The sequence below is a fragment of the Ranitomeya variabilis genome, chromosome 2 (assembly GCF_051348905.1).
Source record: "Ranitomeya variabilis isolate aRanVar5 chromosome 2, aRanVar5.hap1, whole genome shotgun sequence".
NCBI classification, from domain to species: Eukaryota; Metazoa; Chordata; class Amphibia; order Anura; family Dendrobatidae; genus Ranitomeya; species Ranitomeya variabilis.
In genome coordinates this window covers 1,056,063,665-1,056,069,664 of record NC_135233.1, presented here as the reverse complement: position 1 = coordinate 1,056,069,664, position 6,000 = coordinate 1,056,063,665, and positions in this window count along the sequence as shown.

The following is a 6,000-nucleotide window of genomic DNA, read 5'->3' as shown; positions in this document are numbered from 1 at the left end:
CATTCAGCCACTATTTGGCCAGCGAGCAAGAGGGGCCCGCTAGTATGCTGCAGTATTTTCCGTAAGGGGGGCTGCATTATACTCTATCAAGGACCATGGGAAGTGCATTATACTCTATGTACTTAATGGGACCTGCATTATACTGTATCGAGGACTATCTGTCTTTATCATTCTTCCTCAGCTGGTGTAAAGAAACTCGGGAACAAGCGTCGAACGACTTCAATATTGTCGATCACGCTTGTTTAACGGCTTGAACTCACAGCTTGGAAATACAACAAAAATGTTTCTGTGTGATGGTACAATATGTTAGCATTTGGGGCCCCACTTTAAACTTTTGCCCATGGCCCCACTTTGTCTAAAACCAGCCCAGCCTAGTAGTATGGCCATGAGTTTTAACTCTGTGAGGTAAGGGGCCATGATGTAACAGAGAACGTGAGATGAAAAAGTGCCCTAGGTGGGAGTTCCAAGGCATCAGCAAGCTGAGAGCCTAAGTACTGGTCATATTGGCACACTAGTTCCCTTAAGAGAGACGAGAACTCTCATTAACTGAACTGTAGTAGTCTGCTGGGTTGCGGTGAAGGCAGGTCAACCAGTGGTGATTGAGACCAAGCGAGTTAAGAGAAAGGAACTGAGACTCTGTGTGAAAAGTGCTCCGTATTGTGAAGGAAACATTCATCAATCTGTGTATCCACTATCTTTTGTACATAAACCCCACCAACTTGTCGCTCAGTAAAAAGTTTATTTTTGACTGGTGGTCTCTCTTATTGAACTCCTCCCCATCTAGTCTTGGCCAATCAAAGTCAACGGCATCATGTGGCCTGCAATGGCGCATCGTCACCATAGATGAAGGCCACACACCCAGTCAGGACTCCCTCTTTTATGTAACGTTCCTCGGTATAAGAGACAAGTATCTCACTACGGCTACCTCCCCGCACGTTACACTTACGCACCCAAGGTCACGATACACACTATAACATCATTATTATTATTATTATTTATTGTTATAGCGCCATTTATTCCATGGCGCTTTACATGTGAGGAGGGGTATACATAATAAAAACAAGTACAATAATCTTAAACAATACAAGTCACAACTGGTACAGGAGGAGAGAGGACCCTGCCCGCGAAGGCTCATAATCTACAAGGGATGGGTGAGAATACAGTAGGTGAGGATAGAGCTGGTCATGCAGCGGTTTGGTTGATCGGTGGTTACTGCAGGTTGTAGGCTTGTCGGAAGAGGTAGGTCTTCAGGTTCTTTTTGAAGATTTCGATGGTAGGCGAGAGTCTGATGTGTTGTGGTAGAGAGTTCCAGAGTAGGGGTGATACGCGAGAGAAATCTTGTATGCGATTGTGGGAAGAGGAGATAAGAGGGGAGTAGAGAAGGAGATCTTGTGAGGATTGGAGGTTGTGTGTAGGTAAAGGTACCTTCACACGAAACGACATCGCTAGCGATCCGTGACGTTGCAGCATCCTCGCTAGCGATATCGTTTCGTTTGACACGCAGCAGCGATCAGGATCCTGCTGTGATGTCGCTGGTCGCTGAATAAAGTCCAGAACTTTATTTGGTCGTCCGATCGCTGTGTATCGTTGTGTTTGAAAGCAAAAGCAACGATACCAGCGATGTTTTACACTGGTAACCAGGGTAAACATCGGGTTACCAAGCGCAGGGCCACGCTTAGTAACCCGATGTTTACCCTGGTTACCAGCGTAAAAGTAAAAAAAACAAACAGCACATACTTACATGCGTCCCCCAGCGTCTGCTTCCTGGCACTGACTGAGCGCCGGCCCTAAAAGTGAAAGTGAAAGCACAGCGGTGACGTCACCGCTGTGCTGTTAGGGCCGGAGCTCAGTCAGTGTCAGGAAGCAGACGCTGGGGGACGCATGTAAGTATGTACTGTTTGTTTTTTTTACTTTTACGCTGGTAACCAGGATAAACATCGGGTTACTAAGCGCGGCCCTGCGCTTAGCAACCCGATGTTTACCCTGGTTACCCGGGGACCTCAGCATCGTTGGTCGCTGGAGAGCTGACTGTGTGACAGCTCTCCAGCGATCAAACAGCGACGCTGCAGCGATCGGCATCGTTGTCGCTATCGCTGCAGCGTCGCTTTGTGTGAAGGTACCTTTAGTACCGGGAGACGAGGTCACAGATGTATGGAGGAGACAGGTTGTGGATGGCTTTGTATGTCATGGTTAGGGTTTTGTACTGGAGTCTCTGGGCAATGGGGAGCCAGTGAAGGGATTGACAGAGGGGAGAGGCCGGGGAATAGCGGGGGGGGACAGGTGGATTAGTCGGGCAGCAGAGTTTAGAATAGATTGGAGGGGTGCGAGAGTGTTCGAGGGGAGGCCACAGAGCAGGAGGTTGCAGTAGTCAAGGCGAGAGATGATGAGGGCATGGACTAGGGTTTTTGCAGATTCTTGGTTGAGGAATGAACGGATTCGTGAAATATTTTTGAGTTGAAGTCGGCAGGAAGTGGAAAGGGCTTGGATATGTGGTTTGAAGGAGAGATCAGTGTCAAGGATTACTGTGAGGCAGCGAGCTTGTGGGACTGGGGAGAGTGGGCAGCCATTTACTGTAATGGTTAGGTTCGTTGGGGGGGTCGCGTGAGATGGGGGAAAGATGATGAATTCTGTTTTGTCCATGTTAAGTTTCAGAAATCTAGCGGAGAAGAAGGATGAAATAGTGGACAGACATTGAGGGATTCTGGTTAGTAGGGAGGTGATATCTGGTCCAGAGATGTAGATCTGTGTATCATCAGCATAAAGGTGATACTGAAAGCCATGAGATTCTATGAGCTGTCCCAGGCCAAAGGTGTAAATGGAGAAGAGCAGGGGCCCAAGGACTGAACCTTGCGGGACTCCGACAGATAGGGGGCGAGGTGAGGAGGTGGTGTGTGAGTGGGAGACGCTGAATGTCCGGTCTGTTAGGTATGATGAGATCCAGGATAGGGCCAAGTCTGTGATGCCAAGGGATGAGAGGGTCTGTAATAATAGGGAATTGTCCACTGTGTCAAAGGCAGCCGACAGGTCGAGGAGGAGGAGAACAGAGTAGTGTCGCTTGCTCTTGGCGGTTAAGAGGTCGTTGGTGACCTTAGTTAGGGCAGTTTCAGTGGAGTGGTGTGACCGGAAGCCAGATTGTAAGCGGTCAAAGAGGGAGCAAGAAGAGAGATGGGAGGACAGTTCAAGGTAGATGTGTTGTTCCAGTAGTTTGGAGGCATAAGGGAGTAGTGATATAGGGCGATAGCTAGATACAGAGGATGGGTCAAGAGAGGGCTTTTTGAGGATAGGTGTGATGGAGGCATGTTTAAAGCTTGAGGGGAAAACACCAGTTGTTAGTGATAGGTTGAAGAGATGGGTTAGGGTTGGGATGAAGACTGTGGTGAGGTTTGGGATGAGGTGGGATGGGAGTGGGTCAAGTGCACAGGTGGTGAGATGCGATCTTGAGAGTAGAGTGGAGAGTTGATCTTCTGTAATGGTGGAGAAGTTGGTTTTGGAGGTGACATGACACTATAACCTTTTGGGTGCATGCGCAGAACTCTTTCAGGCCTCATGAAAACAGGGAATCGGCCTTATGTGATAGGCCCATGGATTTTAGCGCAATCGGCGGCAGTCTGAAGATGTGGCAGGGACTGGATGGGTGACGCAGTGGGAATAGAGAGGTGAATATAAGTGGGGGGTTTTTGTGTTTTGCTAAATTTGCATGACAAAATATTTGCATTTTAGAGAATGCAGATTTTTGAAAATTTAGAGTAGAATTCAATTCCAGTCAAATGTACACTCTTATCTCTGGTAACCATCCACTTTTTGAAAAAAAGATTTGTTCTTGATTACCCCTTATTGTAGAATAAGATTTGTTCTTGATTACCCCTTATTGTAGAATAATGTAGAATAATGTGAAGGTATTCTATTTGTCTTGTTGAAACGGTACATGAGAAAGCAAGACCCCGTCATTACTGTTCAAATGTTAAACAAAAGACACAGCATTGGAGTTGTCCCAGTTGAAGAACAAATTGTCAATAGATCTTTTGTAAAGGATAATTTCACTCAGCCAGCTGTTACTGTTGTAAATATTAATTTACAAAAATGACCTGTGCAGAGATTAGCATAGCTAGGGGTAAAACATGTCCCCATAGCGGTCCCTCAACTCTGTCTGCATATGAAACCCTCAAAAGAAAATTCATCATGAGTAAGTGTGAAATGGATGGCACTAAGTAGGAAGTCACCCTGATGGATGAGCTATGCATGTGTAGGCTGACCTTACCATGGTCAATCAGTGCACTCACAGTCTATGTGACAGAGCAAGCATAGCGTCACCTTAATGACGCATCACCCTCCAGTACTATACGTTGCAGCTCTGGCCCAGTCAATACGCATGCAGCATAGGAGATGTCATGGCTCATGTTTTTTTTCTTTTTTTAATATTAACGACAGGCATTGTGCATGTTTCTGGCCGCAGTCAGGACCCTACACATCCTCTTGTGTCTCCTCCTCATTCTGGTACGTCTGCTCATTGTTATCTCCTTCAGTGTTGCCTATAGCAACCAATCACAGCACAGCTGTCCTGTTATCAGAGATTTTTAAGAAATGAAAGCTGAGCTCTGATTGGTCATGATGGGCAACAATCACTTCCCCTCCAATTATGTATATATCCATCAATGAGTGGGTACAGGCGTATGGTGTCTATTCAGGAGGTGTGTTAAACAGCCAGCACCGGCCTCTAACAGCGGCAACCAGAGCTGGCCCAGATCACTGCTGTTTAACCCCATAAATGCCACTGTCAGTCTCCACCTGAGGCACTCAATAAGTGCAATTCTGTCCAGGTGGCAGTTTGGGACACCCCATGACGTGATGACGAGGTACTAATCAGTTACCATGGCAGCCTGGTTAAACGGATATTTCCATCTCCAAGAGACTATCAAAGTACAGTGGCATGTAAAAGTTTGGGCACCGCTGGTCAAGATTACTGTTATTGTGAACAGTTAAGCAAATTGAAGACTAAATTGAAGACTAAATGATCTCAAAAAGGCCTAAAGTTAAAGATAACACATTTCCTTTGCATTTTAGGTACATATATATGACTGATTAGACTGTTTGAATTTGTATTATAGTAGCAAGAAAAAAGCAGCTAAGTAAAGAAAACTTTGAAAGTGTCCCCAAGTGCAGTGGCAAAAACCATCAAGCGCTACAAAAAAACTGGCTCACATGAGGACCGCCCCAGGAAAGGAAGACCAAGAGTCACCTCTGCTTCTGAGGATAAGTTTATCAGCCTCAGAAATCGCAGGTTAACAGCAGCTCAGATTAGAGACCAGGTCAATGCCACACAGAGTTCTAGCAGCAGACACATCTCTACAACAACTGTTAAGAGGAGACTTTGTGCAGCAGGCCTTCATGGTAATATAGCTGCTAGGAAACCACTGCTAAGGACAGGCAACAAGCAGAAGAGACTTGTTTGGGCTAAAGAACACAAGGAATGGACATTAGACCAGTGGAAATCTGTGCTTTGGTCTGATGAGTCCAAATTTGAGATCTTTGGTTCCAACCACCGTGTCTTTGTGCGACGCAGGAAAGGTGAACGGATGGACTCTACATGCCTGGTTCCCACCGTGAAGCATGGAGGAGGAGGTGTGATGGTGTGGGGGGGCTTTGCTGGTGACACTGTTGGGGATTTATTCAAAATTGAAGGCATACTGAACCAGCATGGCTACCACAGCATCTTGCAGCGGCATGCTATTCCATCCGGTTTGCGTTTAGTTGGACCATCATTTATTTTTCAACAGGACAATGACCCCAAACACACCTCCAGGCTGTGTAAGGGCTATTTGACCAAGAAGGAGAGTGATGGGGTGCTACGCCAGATGGCCTGGCCTCCGCAGTCACCACACCTGAACCCAATCTAGATGGTTTGGGGTGAGCTGGACCGCAGAGTGAAGGCAAAAGGGCCAACAAGTGCTAAGTATCTCTGGGAACTGCTTCAAGATTGTTGGAAGACCATTCCCAGTGACT